The sequence below is a fragment of the Tenrec ecaudatus genome, chromosome 4 (assembly GCF_050624435.1).
Source record: "Tenrec ecaudatus isolate mTenEca1 chromosome 4, mTenEca1.hap1, whole genome shotgun sequence".
NCBI lineage: Eukaryota > Metazoa > Chordata > Mammalia > Afrosoricida > Tenrecidae > Tenrec > Tenrec ecaudatus.
Genome location: NC_134533.1, coordinates 60172774 through 60200215, shown reverse-complemented (window position 1 = coordinate 60200215; position 27442 = coordinate 60172774). Strand labels below are relative to the sequence as shown.

General features: G+C 46.5%; 1 protein-coding gene across 6 annotated transcripts in view; it reads right to left on the bottom strand.

Annotated features, from left to right (window-relative positions):
• IRAG1 (inositol 1,4,5-triphosphate receptor associated 1) overlaps positions 1–27221 on the bottom strand; it is a 132919-nt gene extending 105698 nt beyond the window's left edge. For 2 of the 6 annotated variants that reach the window (XM_075546071.1, XM_075546075.1), the window contains exon 1: positions 26521–26614. The gene's annotated coding sequence lies outside the window, so the exon portion shown is untranslated. Of the gene's footprint in view, positions 1–26520; positions 26790–26826 lie in introns of those variants that run through there. The other 4 variants (XM_075546076.1, XM_075546073.1, XM_075546074.1 and 1 more) reach the window with 4 other exon arrangements.
• Between the last annotated feature and the right edge of the window lie 221 nt (positions 27222–27442).

Below are 27442 nucleotides of genomic sequence, written 5' to 3'. Positions count from 1 at the left end.
GAGTAGAGAATTTGTGTGAAGGTCGATCTCTAAAAATAGCAGTCAGCATCTAAAATTGCCTTCTACCCTGGACTGGCCCCGTCCCCTGGGAACATCAGCATTCTTACAACACCCCATTCAGCCAGAGTGCCTTGTGTCAAACACTAAATGGAATCTGGGCAACTGGTACCCTCCCACTTCCTCCACTCCTGCCCAGTCCTCTCTGCTCTACATTGAATGCACTGATACCCAAACAGGAAATGTTCAAGATTTATGCCTGCCACTTGCTGTTATCAAGTGGAAGACCTTTAACCTGGCACATGGCTAAGAAGGGCTCCTTGGAGTATGAAGGCTTAGGACCATCATCTCATGGGACAACTTAGCCAATTGAAAATACATAGTTCTCAACAAATCATGAGCCAGCCCCTAGGGAAATGAGTAGTATCGAGGGTCTGCAAAGCTTGCAAGCAGCCATCTAAGAGCCAACTCTGGGCAGATGTGGACTGTGCTGGGGGACACCGACAGAAGTGGCCATCAGAGTGACTGCTTATCAAATGGTGCTGTGTTTCACTGGGTATGTGCTATGTTGATAAAAATCCCCCTGTAGTTAGTGGTAACAACAAGAACCCATTTCATAAGCCCGTCTTACATGAATCCGCATGCTTGCAAGGCCAAACTTCTATGCTTGCTTACTTTGGAAGCTTCTCCTGTGTTCAGGTTAGAGTGGACCTTATTTTCCCGGACTTTGGATCATGTCGCTTTGTCTGCACCTGCTATAAGCACATGCTACAAACACTGTTGTTTTGTTGTTGCCAGTGTTTTGAGTCTCACTCACTTATTTTGTCAAATTTCTTAGTGTTTTAGGCATAAAATTGTAAGTAGTATTCGTGAACCTACTCATATATCAATAACTTTTTAAAGAACTAGTAGGAATTAAAGAAAGAAGAGGGATTTTAAGGCGTCTACATACTTACTAAAAATATAGCTGCGTTATGATCATTAGACGGAGACTGAAAGCCTCCCCTTGTAAATGGGAACCAGACAAGAATGTCCTCGATCGCCACTCCTAGTCCACAGGGTACTGGAAGTCCGACCAGAGCAATAAGGCAAGAAAGGGAAATAGAATGCATCCAAACTGACAAAAAAGTAAGACTATCTCTAGCTGTATATGAAATGATCCTAAATATAGAAAACTCTGGAGATTTAACAAGGAAACTACTGGAACTAAAAGAATTCAGCAAAGTGACAGGGTACAAGCTCAGCTTATCCACATTGGGCATATTTGGCTGTACTATAGGTTCCCAAACTAATTTGGCTTACTGCCTTTTCAGAGAAACAAAATTTTTTAAGTGCATGCTCTTCCCTCTGGCCCAGCTATTAAAAATTTTTGTACTATGGCCCATACTGCAGGGTAATGTGCACATATCTGCTTTTTTAGGCCCCACACCTTGTCCAGGTTGTTCCAGTGCCCCCCCCGAGGAGGTGATGCGCCCCACTTTGGGAATCACTGCCCTACACTATCAAAGGGAACTCTGGAAAGGAAATCAAGAAAGGACAGTTTATAATAAATAGCCACAAGAGATGAAGTAGTTGGGAATAAATCTAACCAGAAATAAGGAAGGAAGGAAGGAAGGAAGGAAGGAAAGAGAGAGAGAGAGAGAAAGAAAGAAAGAAAGAAAGAAAGAAAGAAAGAAAGAAAGAAAGAAAGAAAGAAAACAAACTACAAAACACTGTAAGAAACCAAAAGGGACTGAGAGAAATGCAAGAATATAGTAGACCCACGGCTAAGAGTGGTAAACATTGTGAAAATGCTGGTACCACTCAAAGTGAGTTACTGATCCAACGCAATCCCAACCCAGATTCATTACGATTTCTTAAAGAGATAGGAAAACTAATCACCAATGTATATGGACAGCTGCACATAAGCAAAGCACTCCTAAAGAAGAACAAAGTAGGAGGCCTCACATTCCTTGATCTCAAAACCTACAACCTACGACACAGCCACAGTAGTCGAAACCACCTGGGACTAGTACAATGACAGATACGTAGATAAAATGGAACAGGACTGAGAACCCAGAAGTCAGTCTGTCCACCTATGGACTGTGGGTCTTTGGGACAGTCAAAACCCGTCAAATAAGAGAAGAGGTAGTCTCTTTACTAACTGATACCTGCAGAACTGGATATCCATATGCAGAAAAATGAAATAGGATTCATAACTCCAACTATCTACAAAAGACTACCTGAAGATGGAACAAAGACTTAAATGTAAAACCTAAAAGCTATTAAGATCATCAAGAGAAAAAGAGGCACAATTAAAGACCCTCATATATGACATTGATACAATATGAAGCATTACTGAAAAAACAAACAGTAGAAGACAAACTAGATGACTGGAGCCTCCTAAAACTTATATACTGTGTACATCAAAATATCTCCTCAAAAGTGGAAAAGAGAAACCACACACACTAGGGGACAGTTGGCATCAACGTACTAGACAAGGGACTAATCTCTATAATTTATAGACATCTTCAACACCTTAACAACAAAAAGTCAATCCAGTTTAAAGTGGGCAGAGGCAGTGATGCATACAGCATGCCAACATAAAAAAGGGAAACGAGGGGTAGGAGTACAAGAAAAAAATGGGGGGGGGATGAAGGCATTGAGGGGAACAGGGCACTAATCCACCACAGGGAGGGCACTGTTCATGAATCCACAGGAAAGGGAGAGACAGACTAGACCTCAACCTGGTGCGCCAAGCCTTGAGGGCAACCTACCGGCATGGAGCAGGGAACTCACAGAAGTCTGCCCGGCCAGGCTGGCCCCTATCCCAGCTACTATCACTTATCCCCCTCCCCAGGAGAATGTACTACAGCACTGAAGATACATACAGCTCAAGAAGAGTGACAGGTCTTCCCAGGTCTGGGAGCAAACTAAGAAGGAGAGAAACTGAGAGAGAGAAGGAGAGGGAGTAGGAGAGGGGGAGGGGGAGGGGGAGGGAGAGAGGAAGGGAAGGGGAGGAGAGGGAGAGAGAGAATAGCATCCTGGCCCACCAAGTTTTAAAGATGACGTTTCACTCAGAGCAGCCAATGCACAGAGAAGACCATGGGATCAGTCCTACCACAAGACATGATGTCCCCTTACTGACCTACAGCACTATGGGAGGGGCATCACTGGAGACACAGTGTGGGAATTGTGACCCATCTGTTCCCTCCACACCAGGGCATAACATAAAGGGAGCCCAACATAGCAGTAAGGAGAGCAAAGCAACAAAATCCCTGAGGACTTCTGAAAATAGACTTCGAACTGAGGGGTTGAGGGCTGGGGGGACGGGGGTGGGTGACGGGGCGGGCAGGGCTTGGCACTGCATCAGACCCAATTGGAAAACATTCATAAGGGTTAGCAGACAGACCTAGAACTATTCATAGGTTATTTTTTTCCATGTCTATATAAGATAAGCAGGATAAACAATGTCAAGGAGAAATCAACGGGATTGACAGTACCGGGGGTACAGGGAAGAGGAGAAGGTGGAGGAAAAGGATGGGGGAGCCAACAAACCCAGGGACAAGGGAACAAGAATATTTCTAAAATCTATGGCCAGGAGGGCATAGAATGCCTGATGGGGTTTGATCAAGTGCAATGTAACCGAAAGGAAGTACAGAGAGCCGGAAGAAGGTCAAACATGATAGTAGGACAGGAGGAAAAGAAAAGGAAATAATGGAAAGAACTAGGAGACAAAAGACAGTTATAGAGGTCTAAACATAGGCATGTACACATGTAGATATATTAATATATAATGATAGGGATATGGGTCTATACACATATATTTATAGGTTAAGTAATAAGGTAGCAGATGGACATTGGACCTCTACTCAACTCCTCCCTCATCACAAGAACACTTTATTCTAATAACTTGGCATTCTGTGATGCTCACCTTCCTGACACGATCGCCAAAGTCAAAATGGGTGCATAAAGTAATGTGGTGAAGAAAGCTGATGGTGCCTGGCTATTACAAGATATAGCTTCTGGGGTCTTAAAGGTTAAAGTTAAACAAGTGTCCATCTAGCATGGAAACAACAAAGCCCACATGGAAGAAGCACACCAACCCATGTGATCACGAGGTATCAATGGAATCAGGTATTAGGCATCAGAAGACCCAAAACAAACAAGTGTTCGTTTTGATATAAATGAGGGGAGTCGGAATGGAGACCCAAAACCCATCTGTAGACAAGTGGACTCCCTCACAGAGGGGTCACAAGGAAGGGACGAGCCAACCAGGGTGCAGTATAGTACTGACAAAACACACAATATTCCTCTAGCTCTTTAATGCTTCCCCCTCCCCACTAATATGACCCCAGTTCTATCTTTAAAAAAATGATTAGACTAAAGCATTTGTACACTGGTACAAATAAGACCTCTCCACATACAGAGTCCAGGACAGATGAACCCCTCAGGATCAGTAATGTGAATAGCGATACCATGAAAGTAGGAGAAAGGTGGGGGGGGCGGTGGATGGGGAGAAATAGGGAACCAATCCCAATGATCGCGTACAACCTACACATACACACACACAGGGGTACAAACAACATCAATGTGGGTGAAGGGAGACAGCGGGTGGTGTAAAATATGAAAATAAAAATAATTTATAAATTATCAAAGGTTCATGAGGGTGGAAGGGTGGGGGAGGGGGAAAAGAGGAGCTGATATCAAAGACTCAAGTAGAAAGAAAATGTTTTGAAAATGATGGCTGTGTGCATAAGCAAATGTGGTGAAGAAAGTTGATGGTGCCGGGATATCAAAAGATATAGCGTCTGGGTTCTTAAAGGCTTGAAGATAAACAAATGGCCATCTAGTTCAGAAGCAACAAAGTCTACATGGAAGAAACACACCAGCCTGTGTGACCACGAGCTGTAGAAGGGATCAGCCTGTGTGACCACGAGCTGTTCCTGTATCAAGCATCAAGGAACAAAAAAGCATATCATTGTAAATGTGGGTGAGTGCAGAGTGGAGACTCAAAGCCAATTGGTAGCCAACCAGACACCCCGTTACTGAAGGGTTGTGGGGAGGAGATGAGCCAGTTAGGGTGCAGAGTAGCAATGATAAAACATATAACTTTACTCTAGTTATTAAATGCTTCCTCCTCCCCCCCCCCCACTATCATGATCCCAATTCTACCTTACAAATCTGGCTAGACCAGAGGATGTACATAGGTACAGATAGCAACTGGAAACACAGGGACTTCAGGACAGATGACTCCTTCAGGACCAGTTGTGAAAGTGGTGATGCCTGGAGGGTGGAGAGAATGTGGGGTAGAAAGGGGGAAATCATTACAAGAATCTACATATAGCCTTCCCCCTGGGGGATGGACAGCAGAGAAGAAGGCGGGGGAGACATCAGACAGTGTAGCATATGACAACATAATAATAATTTGTGAATGATGAAGGGTTCATGAGGTAGGGGGGAGTGGGGAGGGAGGGGGAAATGAGCAGCAGATATTAAGGGCTCAAGTAGAAGGCAAATGTTTTGAGAATGATGATGGCAACAGATGTACATATGTTCTTGACACAATGGATGTATGTGATAAGAATTGCATGAGCCCCCAATAAAATGAAAAAAAAATAATATGATGATGGCAACATATGTACAAATGTGCTGGATACAATTGATGCATGGATTGTTATAAGAGTTGTAAGAGTCCCTATAAAGATGATTTATGAAAATTTTAAAAATGAAAGTGGGCAGAGGACATGAATGTCATCAAAGAAAACATTCAAGCAGTCAGTAAAAATATGAAGAAATGCTGGACATTATTAGCCATTCTAGAGATGCATATCCAAACAATAAGGTATCATCTCACCATCATGAATAGTTGGTGAGGGTGTGGAGAAACTGGAATCCTCATATGCTGCTGATGGAACTGTAGAGTAGTACTTCTGTGCAAATGGCGCAGCACCTGAAGTTGGAAACTGAAACACCATGATCCAGCGATCCTACTTGATCTCTCTCTTAGAGAAATAAGACCTGTGGCATGAATAGATCTATATACAGCATGTATGTAGCCATATATACATAGCCGTGTGCTATGTAGTGCTATGTAGCCATATATACATAGCCACGTGCATTGTAGCCATACATTGTAGCACACCCATGTTCACAGTAGCAAAATAATGGAAACAACCTAAATGCCCACCAATAAATGAATAGATAAGCAAATGATGGCACACACACACACATTAAGGAATATCAGTGATGCCTCTGTGAGACACCTCATAGCCTAGATGAACCTAGACGGCATTACGCTCACTAAAATTCACCAGTCTCACAAAACATCAAATATTGTATGAAACCGCTACTGTAAAATGTCAAGAAAAGGTTTACAAACCAAAATAAATATTTTTAAAGGTTACCAGAAGTGGGAGGAGAAAGCACTTACCCTTGGGTAAAGAGAACGATACACATAACACAGAGACATAAAAAGCTGGAAGGCAGCTCAAAAGGAAGACAGCAGGAGGAGCACAAGAACCAAAGGCAATGAAGGTAAGTGCTGTTGCATAGACAACCCTACAATAGCAGCAAGGACAGTCACTGATGAGTGAATGCAGAGACACGCGGGCTGAGCGGTGTACGATGAAAGGGACTACAGTTGGACAGAGGACGTCCCCATGTAGGTGCTGCAAATGGGGACAAAGCTATCGACGCTTCTTAGCCACCACTAAGCACCTTGAGGGAGCGAGTTGCTGGATTTGGGGGCTCAGGCCCATAGTCTCAGAGTATGGCCCACATAGTCAGCTGGCCCACAAAGACAATGCTCTACATCTTATTTGGTGAGTTGTGATGAGGATCTTAAAAGCTCGTGAGAAGCCATCGAAAGTATAACTATTGGTGAGTCTCCATCACAACAGAAAGGAGAGCAGAAAATCAAAGCCATGAGGAAGCGGTTAGTCCAGTGGGCTAATGGACTGCGGGGAATCCCCGCCTCCACAATCCTGAGACCAGAAGACTTGGATGGTGCCCAGCTACCACTGGCGACCACTCTTAAAGCAATCACAACAGGAAGAACTGATAAGAGTGGGAGAAACATGTAGAACAGAATTCAAAAAGTCCACATTTACTTGTCTGTTAGAGACTCGTGGATCCCCCCAAGACAATGGCTTTCAGACCAGGCCTGAAACTGAACTAACACCCATGATTCAATTCTCAGGCCTATAAGTTAAATGATAACACCAGGGAATTATGCATCCCTTAGAAAAAGCATCCTTATGAGATCAAATGGGCAATATTTGCCAAGAGATGAAGCTCAGAAGGCAAGAAGGGAAGGACAGACATTGCAAGTACAGGAAGAAAGTGGGACGAGAGCCATCGGGATTGCAATCGCATAAACCACACCCGCATGGCTTGTTGAACTGAAAACCAGTTTGCTCTGAAAACTTGCACTCAAATAAAGGGTTGTAACTAATAGTGCTATAATTCAGTGTAGGAAGATTTTATGAAATAATTCTGATGTAAGCATTCATATAATCTAAGAAAGACTACGCCCGAGTTATTCACAACTATATCTAGCATATTACAATTGATCATTTGCATTACTATATATGTGTGTGCTCTGGTATGAAGGAGGGCCCCAGAGGGGAACATAATGAGTTACTACACTGGGTGACACCAGTCCTGGTGAGGCCATTGACTGCAGGTCTCTACTTACAGAGGCACAACAGTAAGGAGGTCATCAAACGCTCTGAGAATCAACAAATCTGCAGCAGCCACAACAACCTCATTTACCCTGAGACCAAGAGAGCCAGATGGTGCCCAGCTTCCACCATTCTTGACAGGGTCACAATAGTTGGTCCCAGAAGGAATGGAAGATTGTGTGTGTGTGTGTGTGTGTGTGTGTGTGTTTAAGCTGGAGCCATAGAGAGAAGAAGATTCTTTGAAGCAATTGTTCCGAGGCACTCTTTAAGCCTGGAACAAGAGGAAGGGGGAGCGAGCAGGAACCCATCACAAGGTTGGATATATAGACTGTTGAAGGCCATTAAGACTCAGCCTTGAAACGGCTGAGAAGTCTTATTGACCTCTGTGTCAGTGTTTGCTGATTTCTTCTGTGACTTTACACTTTGAACAGATTGTCAAGGACAAGAAAGTATGCAAGGTCTGGGAAAAACAGGTGGTTTAATTTTCTCAAGGATGTGTGGCTTGGCAGAAGATAGAGTTGCTATGTGTATCAAATGTGCTTGCTTAACAATGAGATAATGAACCCCTGGTTGTTTCTGCATGGATAAAAGGAGTGTGTAAAATAAATTCAGAGCTTCAGTATTCACTGTTGCCCTCCCAACACTTTCTGTCTCTCTTTTTTTCCTGAATCCTCACTCCCCCTTTCAGGACTGTTCAACTTATCCACAGACTCCAACAATAGACACACCCCAAGGGGATAAATAACAGAATGGGGGTGAAGGGAGACAACGGACAATGTAAGATATGAAATAATAATAACAATATATAATTGATCAAGGATTCACGAGGGTGGGAGGGCAGTGTGGTAGTTACATAACCTGGTGTCAATTTGAGGATTAAGAGTGTAGGGGTGGAGTCTAGCCTGTCAATCCAGAGATAGCCAATGAGACCTCTGTGTGGATATGCCTTCTCCTGAGAATTCTGGGAACTGCTGTATTTGCCTCCTTGGGAATAGGAGACACTTCTCACTCTACTCACTCCCTTGGAGACACTCCATTGACAAGACACATGGCACTCCACTGATGGACTCCATGCCCTGGGAACTGGAAAAGCCATGTGGAGACCCCCGCTAGTGCTGAGAGGCTTACAAGGACACTGGGTCAAGACTTTCTACCCACTGACCTGTGATCGTCCTGCATGTGTTTTGTGAGTCTGAAGAGGACTTTATAGATTGGTATTGGACCAATGGACTAATATCAGACTTATGGACTTGGACTGGACTGAGTTGGAATGCTTTCTTAATGTATAATTACCCTTTGTATAAAAGTTTCTCTTACACACATATGAGTTTCTATGGATTTGTTTCTCTAGTCTACCCAGACCAACACAGGCGGGGAAAAAGAGGAGCTTATATCAAGGGCTTGCGTGAGGATGTTATAAATATGCTGGGAGCAGGAAGCGTGTCTTCATATTTTAAGGCCCTTTTTGGGGCCTTGCAAAAAAGGTTTTCTCATTACATCTGCTGTGTTAACTGCTGCTGAACTGATCCCCCAACTCGTGGCAACCCTGTGCACTGTGGAGAAAATGACGCCTAGACCTAGGTAATGCACTGCTGATTGAATCGCTATGATCTAGTGTTTTCATAAGTTAATTTTTTCAAGTAGACATCTAGGCCTTTCTTCCTGGTCCACCTTAATCTCAAAGCCCCCTTTCGACCTGTTCAGCATTACAGCAACAGGCAAGCCTCCACTGACAGACGGGTGGTGGCTGTGCTTGAGGTGCTGTGGTAGGGCACAATTCATGTCGACTTGATAGATAGAATGAAGGGATGGAGTCTAGCCAGTTAGGCAGGTCACAGCCTGAAGAAGTTTCCTTATGGGTGTGGTCTAATCATGAGGATTCTGGGAACTCCCTCTCTTCCTCCCTGAAGATGGAATACACGCTCTGTGCTTCACATTCCTGTTGACAAGCCACATGAAGCCACGCTAATGGCAGCAAGACCCCTAGCGATGCGCACAATGCCACTGGATCCACGAGACTTTCCTGTGATCTTCCTGCATCTGGCATCATTGCACGTGCTGCATGAGGCTGAAGAGGAATACATGGGCAATATTGGACTTAAAGGATAAGATTGAACATATGGACTTGAGCTGGACTGGGTTGGACTGTTTTATTGATACATAATTCCTTTTTGATATAAAGTTCTCTCTTACACATCTATGAATGTCTCTAGATTTGTTTCTCTAGCCAACTCAAGCCTTGGCTGGGACTGTTATCCTGGTCTCACATATAGAAGGTAATAATTCTGCCACTGCTCTATTTACCTATCATAGGCCCTGCCCAAAATTATTGACGCTACCATTTAGCTGACAAATTGACTCCTCTGTCCCCTCTCATCAGAATTTAAGACAGGAGATTCCAAACTCTGTATCACACTTCCTGTTCACCAACACCAACAATGTTCTGGGCCTGCTTGCTGACTTGGGAGAATGCATGGGCTTTTAAAAGACAATGACTTCACCTCGATGTTCACCTCCTGATGGCAGTCCTTAAAGTGTGTCCCTAGTTTCTAGTGTCCCTCATTGGTGTTTAGAGCTTAGCAGTGTGTAAGCTATTTCAGATCCACCACTGAATTTGCCCCTCACAAATTACATAGTACAAGGCATGGACTATTTTGTCCACTTGTTAAATGGGGAGGCTAAAATTCAGGGGGACTTGGCAAGGTCCCCTTGCTGTTAGCAGTGTAACTGAGATGGGTTCCCAACACAGTGGCCTTTCCATGTCTCCACAGTGTCCCTCTCCCAATTTGCCTCTCTGTTTGGGGTCTCTTTTAAATAACCACCCTCTGAAATCTATTCTCAGACCCACTATTGTTTTAAAATTTCCCCTGATACTTGGCAGATCTATGCTGGCCCAGACTTCTGTACATTATCTGCCAACTACCGCTTCACTTAGAAGCAAAGCTCTCTCCCCTGGGACAGATTCGGCCTGGACCAAGGAGGCTAATTTTTGCCTTTCTAGGTCTTCGGTGGCCTCTAGAATCCTAGGCTAATGTTGACTTTTGATGTTGATGTGAGGCTAAACCTGAATGTGCCCCTCCATGCTCTAGATTTCTCCCCATTATCTAGTTCAACCCCCAAAAAATATTTTTCCCTTTCCCCATCCCTTGAGAGGAACTATCCATAAGACTGAAGAGTCTCCTGATCTCCTTGAAGAAAAGAAGCACAGTGGCCTGCACCCAAAACTGTGGAGCTGTCCCAGCCTGCTCGTTGGAAGCTTCTAGCACTAGTCTCCTAGTTTCACAAGGGATGGCAGGACTGTACAGAGTAAGACAGTGATATAGATAACCAAAAGGATGGCAACAGTCACTATGGACTAAGGCTGACCATGTGCCTGCTGCTTTAGCTCTACTTACTCGCTCAGTGCCCCAAGTACCCTACGCAGTAGATGCTATTTTGCAGATAAGGGGCTCGGTGTGGTGCTGTGACTAATGCCAAGGCAATCAAGTTCATAATGATGTTTCTTACTTGGGCCCTCTGCCTGCCTCTCAGAATGGAGCTCTAGGACCACTGGGGTCTCCAGGGCCTCCCCAGATGCCGCATGACCCACGGGAGCAAGAATACTCCTAGACATGGTACCAAGGGACATTCCACAAAATTCTGACTCTGGGAGAAGTTCTGAAGCGCTCTCAAAAACATGTCCATGTTTCAATACATGGGGGATATCAATTGAGACAAGTTGTTGTTTTGTCCTAGAAGGCTTCTTAGAACCTTTAAGAAGTAATGCGCAGGACTTTGGGTAAAGATGGCTATCTAGACAGAGTACAATCCCTCTTCAACAAAGACACGAGCAAACAGATGCAGGGGAAACGTGTAGTTAAAGTACCTGAAGTTAAAACAAAAGCTAACAGCAGCACAGGGGGCTGCCAGAGTGGACAGTGAACCGTCCCTAGTTCCCCACGACATCCTTGCATGCACAGAGGGGTCCCAGCTCCCCCTGCCAAGCTTGGCAGCCGCTGCAAGAGCTTACACAGTGAGGGTGGAGCTGGGCTGAGGGCTGTTTAATTTGACTCTAGGGCAGTGGGACCTACCCACCAGTGAGCTCTCTGCAGCCGCCCCGCAAACGTTCAGCTCCATGGCCCCAGGAGGTTGCTGGTATCTGGGGAGACGGGGAATGGCCGGGTTGTCTTTGTTTTCGTTTTTCTCTCTGTGCGTTTCTTTCTTTCTCTTTGTTTGGTTGGTTCCATAAACTGCCAAAGGAGAGGCACGCAGTGCAAGAGGCACAGAGCCATCCCTAACTCCCAGAGCCCTCTGGCGTCCAGAAGTCGCCGCCCGCATCGCACACTCTCCTGACTGCACTCCAACGCGCCCCTGGGCTGCGACCTGGATAAGCACCTGCTGGTGACTGAGAAAGAGGAAGAAGATGCTGGCGCTGGCCTGTGTGTGTCTTCTGCCTCCTCTTTTTAAAATTCTTATTAACTTATATCGATTTTATTTACTAAATAAAGACCTAAATGTAAACCCTAGAACTATAAAGATCAACAAAAAAATAGCCACAAGCTTAGGAGCGGTAGCGTGTGGCACTTTTCACAACAGCAAACAGATGGAGATGACTTCAATGCCCATCAGTGGGAGCCAGAGAAACAAACCGAGGTGCGCGTGCCCGGTAGAAGGCCAGGCTGAAACCGTGAAGCATGTTATGCCATGGAGGGGTTGGAGGAAGTTCATCAAACACGAAAAGGCAAATATTGTCTGACTTTCCTGTTATTCAAAAGAATTAAGAAAATCATCAGGACCCCAGTCCTGCCTTTCAGTCTGGCTGGACTGGAGCACGTACACTGGTACAGATGAGAGCTCATGACACATGGAAGCCAGGTCAGATAACCCCTCGGGAACAGAAATGGGGGTAGTGATGCCAGGAGAGTAGGGGGAAGGCGGTAGGAGGAGGAGAGGATGGGGGAACCAATAGCAATGATCAACGCATAACCCCCCACCACCACCACCCAGGGGGTGAACAACAGAAATGTGGGTAGAGGGAGACAGTGGTCAATGTAAGGCCAATGTGCCTGTGGCTCATGCAATGCCGAGGGTCTGGGCACGCGGAGGGCATATGCCTCCTCAAGGGCATCGGACGTGAGAGCCAGAGAATTCCGGAAAAGAGACAGGTCGCTCAGAAGATGGCTGCCGGGTGGCGAGCCCTGCTGGACGCGCTGGAAGTCCCGAAGAGAATTCAACAGGAACATATTACAGTAAGTTATTCTGTGGAATTCAGATTGTGGTAGTCATTGTCTCTTTCCTGGTTTAAAAAAAATAAGAAAGGAAGGAAGGAAGGAAGGAAGGAAGGAAGGAAGGAAGGAAGGAAGGAAGGAAGGAAGAAAGAAAGAAAAGAAAAAAAACTATACATGTCATGGCTGCGTGGTTCTCTGGGAGGATCGCATGAGGTTCTACGAGAGAAAATTACTTTACAAAGATGAGTGAACTGCTCGCGGGTCCTCTAGATCTCTCCCACAGCTAGGGCTTTGAGGTGGTTCCCAATGCCTCCTGGGAAACCAATGAATGGCTGTTGAGTCGCTCCCAACTCAGGAAACCCACTATGCGTCAGAGTAGAACTGTGCTCCATTTGCAACAGCTGTTTGAAAGGTCAACAGGCCTTTCTTCTGAGAGGCCTCTGGGTGGACTTGAACCCCCAACCTTTCAGTTAGTCACCAACTTCTTTAACCATTTGTACCATCAGGGGACCCCACCAAATCTGGTACCTGTGAAGTTCATCTCCAAACAGAAGCGCTGGGGCAGTGGGCCAAGGGAGTTGGGGGGTGGGAAGGGGGTCAGATGCAGCTGGGCCTGTAGCGGGAGGGAAGAGGGACCATGCTCCAGAAGCTGTCTGTGTTAGCCCCCAACACAGGACCATCATTTCAGATCTGATCTGTAAATGTTTAAAGCATGAGTCAAGCCCTTGATTCGTAAGGAAGAGCATGAATCAGCATCCTCCTTAAACCGTAAATATTTGTAAGTAAATATTTTCTTAGAAGCATAGTCTTCCATTGACTCTTGGCCTGGCACCAGTTTGATTAGCCCCCCAAACAGCGCATGGAGTTTTAGGGTGTGAACAATAATAGCCGTGACACTCCACAATGGTTGCTCTGGGATGATGTTCTCCCAGCAACTATTGGGGTGAATCCTTGGGTCCTGGAAGGCAAGACGCTCACAGATGAGGACGCTCACAGAAAGGAGGAATGATTGGCTCAAAGGAACAATGTGAGTTGGAGGCAGAGCCAGGCCTGTGACCTCAGACTTACTGGTGTGACTGCTGCCTTTCAGTTTGGAATGGGGCGCACGGAACAGGATGTGGCAAGACCTCACTGTCTTCTTCCGGGGATAGTTTGTTCATTCATCATCCTTCATTTCATTCAATACCCACCAAGACTTGCTATAACTTACCATGGTGCTTGGCGACTCCCAGTTTCCTACAATTAATCGGTACAGATGTGGACTTTTAATAAGAACCTTACGGGGCCAGTCTCTACTTCCTCCGGATCCAGTAAGCCCCCGTGGGAGCTTTTATGTTGCAGGACTGTATGCTCTTTGCACCAAGGACAGTGTAGCCTCACCTCTGTCACCCCAACGGTGCAATCCTGAATTACGTAACTTCACAGAGCCAGGTTTCCCCATCAGGAAACTCAAGCTAATGTTATGACCTATTTTGCGGGGTGCTGCAAACGTACAAGATGAGATACACAGAGCACTTGACACAGTATTCAGCTGGTGCTCAATAAGGGATGAGCTGCGTGAGGAAAATGAATGAATAATAAGTACATATCACTGCTCCTGCTGTTGTCCTGTGAGGCCAGTCTCCGGAGGCTTCAATAAATGCAGTTCTGAAAACTGGGTTCGGCTTCCTTCGCTCATGCACCCAGGTGTCTTCTGAGTTTTATAAATAATAGGAGCCAGCTCTTCGGGACAGCTTGCCTGGCTCTTCATGTGCCAGGTCAGGGAAGTTTAGCTCTGCATCCATCTTTCTCCGTTGAGCCTGACTTCCCTGCGACTCAGTCCGCGTAAAGTCAGTGTGAGGCCCTGTGGGCCCCAGACCTTCGGGAATGTGGCTTTTTCTGGGGACAGCAGCAAGGACATAACTGTATTACATTAACTGGTGAAAACCCCACATTCAGTGGACATGATGAGTCATCCATGGAAATAAGCCAGGGAATTTTTATTTATTTTTGCTGCTCTCCACTTGCTTTTCACTCTTTCAACTGGGAATGTAACTGTGCCAGAGGAGTTGGGAAGCTTGACTGAGATCTCTGGGAAGCAGGACAGGAAGGTAATGATAAGTTAGTGACAAGATGCTTTGGAGAGACTTCTGCTCTCGGCATGTTTCCTTCTGTGGAAGGGACCCCTGTTTGCACAGGATGGTTCCCGTGGTCACATCTCTGCCCCTATGATCCCATCTCCTGGATGTGATTGATTGATCCTGACATAAGCTGGGCCTGTCAGATTCCCTCTCCTGATAACTTAGAGCCGAGAGTCCCTCGACCGTGGTCTAGCTACTGGCTGTGCCCTCGGACTACAGTCTTCGGAGTGGACTGTGAGTACCCAGGGAATCTCCAAGAGGATGGAGTAGCATGTGGGCAGAAAATTTGAACTTGTTATTTACTTCAGTTTAAAAAGTAAGAACAATGTAAACTTGTCTTAATATTTAAGTCGATTAAATAGTGCCTTCATTCAGTCCACAGGCCAAAAGGCCACTGGCATGTCCACTTCATGAGATGTCCTCGGGGAAGAGGGAAATTCTACAATGCTAAGGGGTTTATGTAACACTCTCGTAGTTACTTTTAGTGAAGGGGCCCTGTATTTAATATGCATCCAAGTGGTGGATTCGTGGAATACATGTATCTAGGTTCGACTGAAACTGAGGATCATAAAATGGCCAAGTGACTTACAAAGGCTCCTGCAATAAATTGTGAGGCACAGATAATACTAGAGCCACAAGAAACTTTTAAAAATGTACTGTGCAAACTGCTGGGTAAGATTAGTGTCGTCATCAGCCAAAATGGCCTCTCCTCCGTGCCAGGTGTTCACGCCCAGCTCTCCTCTGCCCGTCCTCCCAGCCTGTCCTCTGCTCTGCTCTGCTGGGCACTTCGGGTTATCCAGGATGATAAATAAAGTCCTTGTTTGTGGCTGAATTTGGCCAATGAACCAGACAAAATAGAAGGAGAGGAAAATTGAGGCGTATCCTTTCCTGTTCCCGCTTTACTTTAGCCTACATCTCCGGCGGGAGCCGTACGGTGTAACCTCCACTGCTGTGGAGCCAAGTCCACTCAAGCAGCCCTGCCGGGCAGAGGAGAACCACCGCAGGGTTTCCAAGACTGCACGTCGGTCCGCAAGCAGGCTGCCTTTGATCAGCAGCTGAGGGAATTAACCACTGCTCTCAAGACTCCTGGGCAGTGACCGCATCGCTTCGCCACTGCAGCCTCTCTGGCTGAGCCCGCTTCCCTGGCTGCATAGTTGTCATGGGACCACCATCTTTCTCACTGTCATGTGTTGGCTCCCTTTGGCTAACATTTCCTAACGTGCTAAATTGGTTGGTGCTGCTGGGAGCCTAATTGATATTCAGTTTGCTCATAAACATGTATCTCTGTTAGATGACTACAATATGGATTATCTAAAGCGTCAACCCGAAATTTTTAAAAGCAATGGCACATAATCAATCACCTTTCACTCACTAAAGAATACTGTTTCTACAGAAAGCAAAAAAATATATTGATATTATTAAAAAAACAAAACATGATTTCAAAATAGTATTTCATCTTTTGCTTTTAAAAGTCTATTTTATAAACCAGCATACCAATATAGTCACTTATGTGTTTATTTTAAATTACATAAATTACAAGTGCATGCTAATTTTTTAACACTTATGATATGCATCATTAAAAAAAAAACATGGGAAGAAAAAATCTCTTCTCTAGAGAAAAGGTGACAGATTTCTGTCACCCCCCAGCCCCGCACTGAGGCCGCCCTTCCCAAGGCCACTCCGACCTCCTCTGAGCCACTCAACTGCCTTCCACCAAACCCCACCTTTCTCTTAAATGAGCCAATGTAGCTTTCTGCTACTCGGTACCCCAAGTGCGTTCACCAGTACAGATGAAATGGAATTGATGTCTTGTCTTCTCCCTGGAGACGGGCCAGGCGAACACACCAGCACCTCCCTTCGCCCGTAGCCACCATGTTTCTACAGCACACAAAGGAAATGCAGAAGAGAAATATTCATCTTAACTCCCCAGAGGAGAGAAACCCCTACTGAGCTCTGAGAAAGTCTTGCTGGGAGTAGCAATGACTCATCACATGACATCACGGCCTACGTAAAACAGAGAGTTCTACCTTTTGACCAGGATCTCTATACCCAGGCATTTTGGGTATTGGAAAGGGTTAAATCCTGCCATGCATCAAGTTGCAGACACTCATCCTTCAGCCTCTTGTGGAACTGAGTGGGGTGTCCGGATGGAACTTGAGTGCAATATGTACAGACCGACTCCCACCAGAGTCAGGACTCTTAGGGAAGCCTCTTAGCACCTGTGAAGAAGAATCAGCCGGCCAGTTACTCCTGGAACCTTATCATTGCCTTTCAAGCTACCATAGAAAGGATCATCTAAGACAAACAGCAGGAGGGTGTGAACATTCTTCTAGAGAACTTCTCCTTAAAGGTTGCAAATGTGGCAGAACTGCTTAGGGAAATGTAAGCATTTGGGGCATGAAAAATAGAGGTACGCCTATATGCTCAATGCTGGACTCCAGTAAATCGTGTGTATTTATTGAGTGCTTATATGCAAGTATTGTTACACAGTAATTCATTTGACCTTCATAACAATCCTCTGAGCCAGCCTTGTTTTACAGGGAGAAGAAGTAAGCAGGGAAAGGTGAGGTTATTCCCAAGGTCTCACAGTAAGCAATGGAGTTGATGTGAATTTAGATCATTCAGCGTGAACCTAAGACTCCAACCACTACTCTATCCGATCTCTGCAGCAGACTGAGGGGCCTCAGTAATCTCTGGGAACTTTGAGGGCACACACCTTGGATAGTCACAAAAACTAGCTTAAGATGGTTGTAGGACCGATGAAACACATAACATTCCTCTAGTTCATTGGGGTTTCCTTCGCCCCTACCTCAATTCTACCCTACAAGTCGGATTAGACCAGCGCATGCACACTGCTACAGATGAGAGCTCGAAACACAGGGAATCCATAAACCTCTCAAGGCCAACAATGAAAATAGAGATACCAGGAGGATTAGGGGAGGATGGGGGAAGAAAGGGGGACTCAAGCACAAGGATCAACCTATAACCCCCCTCTCAGGAGGACAAATAACAGAAAAGTGGGTGAGGATGATGTAAGATATGAAAATAATAATCTATAACTTATCAAGTGTTTGGGAGGGAGGGAGGGTGGGAGAGGGAGGGGGAAGAAATGGGTAGCTGATATCAGGGGCTCAAGTAGGAAGAGAATGTGTTGAAAGTGATGATGGCAGCATATGTGCAAATGTGCTTGACACACTGGATGAATGTATGGATTGGGATAAGAGATGTAAGAGCCCCCCAAAAAAGTAAGAAAAGGAAAAAAAAGATGGTTGTAGGAGACAGCATTTCTTACCAATAGAAAGCCCATGATTCTAGATTTGTGAATGAAGGAGTAGGCTTATTTCAGAGGAAGTGACTTCTGATTGAGAAGGGACTGTTCACGGACACGGGTCTGAGGCCTGATCACGGGTTTCGCAACTGAAAGAAGACAAAAGAGAGGTGCAGTGTGGAGAAGAGTTATGGGGCAGCGGGTGACCTCAGGGCCTCTGGTCGAATTGGCAGTGCTGGAAGGCCTTCTGGGCTCAAGCCACAAGATCAGAAATAGGGCTAGCCTTTCTTTCTCTGCCCTGCTGCTCAGGTGTGTCTGTCCCAGGAGATGGAAGAAGCTGGGGGTCTGGAATCTGATGGTTGGGGGTGTTAGTCCCCATTTCTTCACTTACTAGTTACTAGTTAGAGACCTAACCCCCTGGCTCCATTTGCTGACAAATACCTCCCTTAGAGGGCTACAATATGGATTTAATGAGTTAACAGACATAAAAAGCCTGGCTCATAGAACACGCTTAAACAATGGTAATGGCCTTGCCTTATCGTCTCTTGCCTATCTGTACAGTAAACTAGAAGAAACCACTTAAGCCCCTCACGTCTAGTCAACTGAAACGCAGAGGAATCCTTGAAGGTGGCAGGAATTAAGAGATCATTTGGTGTGGATCCGGGAAGAAACGTCTCTTTCCAGATACTTCCAGTTTGATGCTGTTTTGTCGAAGGAAGAACTTCAAATCAAACAAGACTCCCAGCAGGCATCTCAGGAACAGAAAGAATGAGATTCCATCAAATGGAGACAGTGGGCACTTGGGTGCCCACCCTCATGGGACCCATTTATGACAGGCCCTACATCCTCTGCCCTCTGCTTTCTCACTCGCGCATGGCTGCAGTCTCGCCAGGCTCACCACCAAAAGGAGGCGCTTGTAAGGTGCCCTTCCTGCAGTGCTACAGGGAGTGCAGTGCCTCCTCTCCGTGCACATGGTTTCCTTCCACGTGAAGGGGGCCCTCCGTGACTCACACTCCTGGATCCACTTCAGGGCATGGCTCACCTGACTGGCTGTCTGAGACAGAATAACAGCATAACTCAGCCCCTTCCTCTTTCCCTTTCACTTGGGAATGAGCTGCCTACAAGATGCACACGTCCTGTCTACCCCTCTCCAGACTCTCAAGCTAAGAGTGCCTACCGTCACTTGGGGTGGGGGTGGGGGCACAGGGGCAGATAGGTACTATGTAGGGCTGGGGGATCACCAAACTAAACTCCATGCCATAGAGTTGATGCCAACTCATCGTGACTCTATAGAACAGGGTAGAACTGCCCCTTTGAGTTTCTGAGATTGTAACTGTTTGCCAGAGTAGAAAGCCCTGTCTTTCTCCCAGGGAGCGGCTGGTGGTTTCAAATTGCTGGCCTTGGAGATTGCAGCCCAAAGCTTAGCCACGATGACACCAGGGCTACCAGGGCTGGGGGATACGTCGGCTTAATTCAAGACTAGGAAGCCTTCCTGCCTGTCCACATACATCCAAGACCAGCTCTATCAGTCATTAAAATAATGATCTTAGACTGAATTATCAGAAAAAAAAAACAGACAAAAACAAAGAGTCTCAGAACATAAGGGAAGGATGAGTCCATTCCAAATCATAAAGACCTTGTAGGAAGGAGCAATAGTGCTCAGGGAGAGCCCCACCTGCCCCACGAAGCAGCTGGAGGGTTCCTGCTGGGCTCCGGGTGAGCAGCCGAGGCGGACTCTACTCTCCAGTGCCACGGGGGCTCCTTCCAGGGAAAACAGGCGGTGTTCTTGAGCCTCCTGAAAGACCCCACCAGGTGCTAACAGCCAAGCATCTAGTCTAGAGAATAAGCCCACCAATCTCTTTGGAGCCATAAATACAGGTAAGGAGGGAGAAAACCCTGTCAATTACAGATCATCAGAGTCAAAATCCAGTACAGACACTTCTCTGATGCAATCTCTGGAGGAGGGCAGACATGGCCTAGAAAGAATAGTAACTAATGCCTTCTGGGTGCTCTAGAGACGGAATCGAACCTTGCCCAGTAGGTGTTACCAGTACCTCAGTTGGAGAGGAGAGGAGAGGCGAGGAGAGGAGAGGAGAGGAGAGCGTGAGTGTAGCTTGAGCTGACACAGTTAGCTGGTCCGGGGTGGAGGCACAGTCACCCCCTGTGGTCAGCAGCAGCAGAATCCCCGTGGCCTCTGTAGGTCCCTTCCTTTGGCAGCCACCATGCCCTCCGTACACAGCTCAGGCTCTCACTGACCCACCGATCACTGACTTCTCCCAGGCTTTGCTGGATCATTCACTTCCCTGCTGTTATAGTGTGGTCTGGGTCAACCTAGCTGGGCCAGAATGACCAATAGTTTGACAGTTTAACTAAACTCACTGCCATTGAGTCACTGTCAACTCACAATGCCCCTATATTACAGAGTTCTTGCCCCCGTGGGTTTCTTTATGAAACTAGAATTCTTTGTGACGGTAAAAAGCCTCATCTTTCTCTCAAGAAGCAGCTTGTGCATCAGGTCCTCTTTTTTTTATCCTTCCCTCCCCGCTACCCCCTCCCTTATGTGCCCTTGGTAATTTATACATCGTTATTTTGTCCTATCTTTCCCTATCCGGAGTCTCCCTTCCCCCCCCCCCCTTCTCTGCTGTCCCTCTCCCAGGGAGGAGGTCACATGTGGATCCTTGTAATCAGTTCCCCCTTTCCAACCCACTCGCCCTCCACTCTCCCAGCATCACCCCTCACACCCTTGGTCCTGAAGGTATCATCCACCCTAGATTCCCTGTGCCTCCAGCCCTCATATGTACCAGTGTACAATCTCTGCCCTATCCAGCCCTGCAAGGTAGAATTCGGATGATGGTAGTTGGGGGGAGGAAAGGGCTTAAGTGGAGAGCAAATGCTTTGAGAATGATTGGGGCAGGGAATGTATGGATGTGCTTTATACAATTGTTGTATGTATATGTATGGATTGTGATAAGAGTTGTATGAGTCCCTAATAAAATGTAAAAAAAGAAAGGAGAAAAAAATGATTAGGGCAAAGAATGTACAGATGTGCTTTATACAATTGATGTATGTATTAGTATGAACTGTGATAAGAATTGTATGAGCCCCAATAAATTGTTAAAAAAAAAAAAAAGAAAAGAGGAGAAAAAAAAAGAAAATGATTAGGGCAAAGAATGTACAGATGTGCTTTATACAATTGATGTATGTATTAGTATGAACTGTGATAAGAATTGTATGAGCCCCAATAAATTGTTAAAAAAAAGAAAAGAGGAGAAAAAAAAAGAAAATGATTAGGGCAAAGAATGTACAGATGTGCTTTATACAATTGATGTATGTATATGTATGGACTGTGATAAGAGTTGTATGAGCCCCTAATAAATTGTTAAAGAAAAAAAAATCCCAATTTCACTAAGTAGTGTTTCCAAACTTGAGTCCTTTGTACACCACCCTCCCAAATTGTGCCATGTCTGTGCACCACCTATACCTTTAATTCGTTATTTATGAAAAAGAAAATGGACTAGTAATGGTTCGGAAATGCAGGACTGACAGCCTCGCTTTGTGCTCCTGGACAAGTTTCTTTTTGACCCTCTCTGTGTCATAGGTCAGTAGAAAGTTACCTGTCTCAGAGAGGCCCGCCTCGAGGGTTGCTGTGCGCGCTTAAGGAGGCCCTGCAGGTGCAGCAGCAGCAGACAACGCCGAGCTCACCAAAGCCTTCAGCCAGCCGTAGCTACTATTGTCATTGCATTTATTTAAAAGGGAAATAGCTGTACCGTAAATGGAAAAATCAGTACCACTTGCCGCAAATAGTTATTATAAAAGTAAATGAAGTGAAAACAGTTCTTAAATCCTAGCTATTGCCTGCCAAGGGCTCTGTGTCCGAGGCCTGGTCTCATTTTGTCAAAAAGGGAGACAGGCAATTGTCAGAAGAAGGATGCATAAGACACAGTGGGCTCAAACTACGGGAACCGGCTCGCCTCCGTTTCCCCAGGACTGTCCGGTTTGGGTGCTGAAGTGTGGAGGCACCGCTCAGCCACCTTGCTTCACATGGAGGCTTTCTCCTTGACCAGAAGGACTGAAAGGAATTTCAAAGGAGCAGTGTGATTTCAGGTGCTTAAGGTGCAGTCAGTATCCTACTTAAGACACCATCTTGCAGAATCAGCTCTGACCTTAGAAAATAGCTCACCAGCTCAGCTCTGAGAACTGAGCTCTCAAAGACCATCAGTGCAGCGGAGAGCCACCCCAAGGCATGGAGCACCGTGAGAGCCTTCAAAATTAACTGTGTTTGCAAAGGACACCCAGGAGAGAAGCCTGAGGGGACCGCCACCCAGCTAACATGGCTCTGCATCGCAGGACCAGAGGTGCATTTCGGGATCTGTAAAATGACCCTGGAGGAACTTTCTGTTAAAAATAAACCAGATTACAAAATCAGTACAGTGAGTCGGGAGCTTCAGAGAACACAGAGAAATACAAAGACGGGAAGAGACAGACCATAATACCAGTGGTGCTTATCACTACAGAGGAACTTTTCTTTCTTTATCTCTCCTTCTACATTTTACTGTTTATATTCATTTTCTATGTTTTTAAAGAAATGTTGACAAAGAATGTCTATTACCAGAAGGGGGAAAAAGAGCAAAAATTTTTTAAAGTAAAAAAATCGATGGGAAATTTGTCCACCAATTTCTTTGCAGGATTGTGCCTAAGAGCCAACAGGGGAAACAATCGAAGCGGCCTCACCACATCGCAAGTCAGCCCAATACCGTAGATCGGTACAGTGGCCTTTTATTTCACCCTAAAAAGAAATGAAGTCTTGATGCATGCTTTGACCTGGATGAATCTTGAAAACATTATGCTTAAGTGAAATAAGCCAGACACAAAAGAATAAACATTCTACGGTCTCATTTATATGCACTATCTAGAACCGTCAAAGGCAGCCAGACAGAATAGATGGGCAGTTGCCATGGGCCGGAGGAAGAGGGGAATGAGGAATTGATGTTTCATAGGAATAGAGTTTCTATTCGGAGTGATTATAAAAAGTTTGGAAATCAGTAGCGGCCACGATTGTACAGCATGGAGAGTTTGATTACTGCCACTGGATTATGCACTTGAAAATGGTTAAAAGACAGATTTTGTGGGGCGTGTATTTTCCCATAATAAAAACAAAGTTAACAGAGAGAAGGGTGTGCAAAGTGGGTGAAGCCCAGCTCCAGCAAACTGGTGTTTACATGTGCTCTGCTGGGAGGGAAGAGTTTCTGGTTTCCCCACCTCCCTTCTCCCCTGGAGAAATCGGGATTGTCCAGAGTTGTAGGCACATATGCCTCTGCTAAGGCGCCGGATCTAAAGGGCACAGCCAGTGAGGCTGACCTGGACTACTGCGTCAACCCCTAGTCTAATCCAGCAGCCATGGTACTAACTCAGAACCCTCTTTTCTCGACTTTCCCAACACGTGGACTGGCCATGGGGCCAGGGTCACTGTTAGAGGCATGGTAACATCTAATGTAGGGAGTACTGACCGTGGACCCAGGTGGCCAGAACTGGGACACACCTTTGCATTGTGTGCCTTTGGGCATGTTGAGATACACACACACACACACACACACACACACGTTTATTTTAGACCTATTACATGAGAATAAGTTCTCCATCTGCCCCATTACACAAATAACTCCCCAAAGGTAGAATCTGGGCGCTCCAGGCCCTCTCCTCCCCAGCTATTCAGGCTTCTATTCCTCCTCCTTCAACAAATAGGATCCCTCTGGTGACGGCCAAGTCGCAGAGAGGAAGCTAAGGGGCAGCCCTGTAGTTCTGTGGACCTACTCAGGACAGGGCATGGGGTGGAGAGCTGGTACAGAGCTTGAGAACTCCCCCTTGAATCCTTTCAAACAGACTGGAAGAATCCGATAATCGGGTACACATAGAAGGGGCTTCAAAACGTTTGTGAAAAAATGGAATTAAGAGATCATGGAAATTTCCATGAATTTTCTGAAGCCCTCTCATGTGTATCAAGGTCTCGTTTAACCAGAACACATTTTACAAACATCATGTGCACTTAGTCATGCAAATAGATTAAGCCGGAGAATTTACTACACTCCCTGCTCCTGGGGGCACTGCGTGCACAGTGAGAATGAGGGTTGGTGGGTTTGTCCTCAGGCTCCATCACTACTTGTGCCCCAGGGTGAATGCTCTCCCACACCTGCATTACCAACACTACCCTAGAGGTAAGGGCCATAGACTGCTTGGGAAGTTGTGGATCCAGTCAGGCCACCAGGCAAGGACCTGGGCTTCCTCTGCCAGAGACTCACAGTACTCCCACCAGACAACTCTGAGCCCCCACCAGCCCCCCACCGAGAAGTTAGATCCCAGTAGGTATTGCACACCCATAACTGTCCTTATCCAAGATACTGCTTAAATCCCCTGCTTTGCACTTGGTAGTGAGTGACCTGAGCAAGTCACTTGCAGTGCTGGAATCTTGCTTCTAAGTCTAAGGTGAAGCTACACCCTGCACAGGACGGTCGTAAACAGCACATGAAATCGTGCAATAATGTGTGCTCCCCACTGCCCTCTCAGAAAAGATACTGCCTGGGCGTCAGCACAGGATAGGGGTGAAGGGCCCAAACTTCCAGGATGGTAATGATCATCGTGTTTTGTGGGGTAGTCATATACAACGTTAGGCTGCTAAATACAAGGTCAGCGTTTCAACACCGCCATCCACCCCATGGGGGAAAGATGAGGCTTTCTATTCCCGTAGAGTGACACTCTGGAAATGTCATAGGGCAGTTCAACCCTGCCCTGTAGGATCACTATGAGTCAGAATGAACTCGATGGCCGTGAGTTTGTTTTTGTTCTTGCTTTTAAGCATACGATAGACATGCCCAGAACAGTATCTGACACGTAGTTAAAAACGACATAAGAATTTGCATCCCCTTTAACACACATACACCCACCAGAAAACGTGTGTATGGTGACAACTGATCATGTTGTCATACTTAGCACACAATTAAACCTCCAAGATGATTTTAGAGGACAAGCATGCAGGAAATTTTTCTTCCAATAAATGCCCAGCTTAATATGAAGTGTAGAAGGTACATCAGCTGTGACTACAAAAAGCCACCTCCAATACACACACACACACACACATGCACATACCACTGAATCATGACCCAAACAAACATGGCAACTGGATTATTCAGTCCATTCAAACTCACAAGACACTACTGAAGACAGCCACACACCCTCACACCGGTAGTTGTATTGGGGGGAAGGAGCACTGCAGACAGAGTCAGACAGACCCGCAATGTTCTAGCTCTGCTCCTAAGCACTCGAGGTAAGTCACTGAACTCCATAATGAAGGGTGGGTGTGGCTCTACCAGCCTCCAGCGTCACAACACCGCCTGAGCAGGTCCTGCCTGAACCACCCCTCGTGTCCCCCAAGCCCCTCGGTAGCTCCCGCCTTTTCCTGCAAAAAGCTCAGGCAAGCTCTGGGACTTTTTACTCCACCCACCACCTACCCCCACCTCCAGCCCAAAGGTGTTGAGGGCAGCAGTTGCTGGCTGTGAGGGGCTGGGGCCCTGGCCAGGACCCCAGCCCCTGGGCTGCTATTTATTCTGACTGTAGGGCCTCTCTGGGCTTTTCCAACTGTTTCCTGGGCAGGAGGAAGGCAGGCAGCTGATGCCTCTCTCTGGCCTCTGGCTTCCACCAGCCTTTCCTTTGTAAAAGTCAACCTGAGTTTGAGTCACTCTAGGAATAGCCTTGACACTGAGCTTCTGAAGGTAAACAGGGCTGCGGGCACAGGCCCGGGCCCACAGGGCATCGGCTGGCACAGCTGGAGGCAGAGGGGAGTTGGAAACAGAGATTAAACAGGGGCAGTGACCAGAACACAGGTTGCGCAGGGCAGGGTCCAGAAAGGAGGCAAGGATGGGCAGGGCAGAGTTCAAGGCAGGAAGACAGATGGGGTGGAGCGCGGGGAGAGTACAGAGCAGGGCTGGGAAAGGGGTGACAGGCAGAAGGAAGAAAACCAAAATTTCTCATTTGGCCCAAAGGGGCCCACCGGGACCTTGGGAGTAGGGATCTATGAGCACCTTAACCTGTGCATGCCTCCCAACAGCTAGCAAAAGGACGGCGATTTAGCTAAGATCGACAGGAGTCACTTCTTACTTAAAAAAATAAAATAAGACAGCAACAAAGACTCCAACTGGAATGCCGCCCAAGCTCAACAAAGCAACCTTCTCCGGCAAGTTCAAGTGCAGTGCCCCTCGCCCAGCACCCTGTACCTTTAAGGAGAAGGGCTCCCTCCACTTCTTCACTGAAGAGACAGGTTATTCTCCAATATAGCAATTTACTTACCTAAAACTGAGTTATTCCCCGTCCTTCCTCTGGCCAGCCTCTCTTCACTCTGGGGAGCTTTTACCATTTAAGGTCAATGTTACATCTGGCTCCGGAGCTGAGAAGCAAGCCTCTCTCTGGCTGCTGAGCCTCCACTGCCCGCCTCCTCAGAGGGGCTGGGACTTATTGCTGAGAGCTCCTCAGGGAGCCCCCTCTGGCCAGGCTCAAGGGGTTAATGGCACAGGGAAACTCACTTGGCTGGCCTCAGGTTCAGGGCTGGCTGGGCCTTCTAGGCAGGAACTTGCCTTGGGTCCCTCCCATGGACACACACTCAGGTAGATGGCAGTGTCAATGGGCAGCTCATGCCTCAGTCACTGTCCTTGGCCGGATGGGGACCAAAGGGCCTTTGCAGATCCAGTTCCCAGCTTAGAGTCCCCAGCAAGCATGTGAGTCTGGATAAGACTCTGACCCAGTGCCAGCAGAAACTGGGAACATTTCCTGTCCTGAAGAGCTGTGGGTGGAAGCTACTCCCACCTTAAACCCTTGGTATGGCCAGAAGCAAAGGCCTAGCAGAACCAGCTAATGCCAGACCTGGCACTGGCCCCAGGGACTACACCTCCTCCTCCTGCACCTCATAGCCAGTGGTCTAAACACTGCCGACCATCAGTCTCCTCATGCAGCTAGTGGAAATACCAGTGATAAGTACTGACTCATAAGGCTGGTAGGAGGATTAAGTGAAGTTAACAGTGAAGTGCCCAACACACAGCCAGCATCTCTTCATCTCTGAAGTGCATCTTGCTCATGCCCAGGTCGACTTATTTCCAGTCAGTCCCCACTCTAACCTTACTTATTCCTCACCCACCTCAGGAA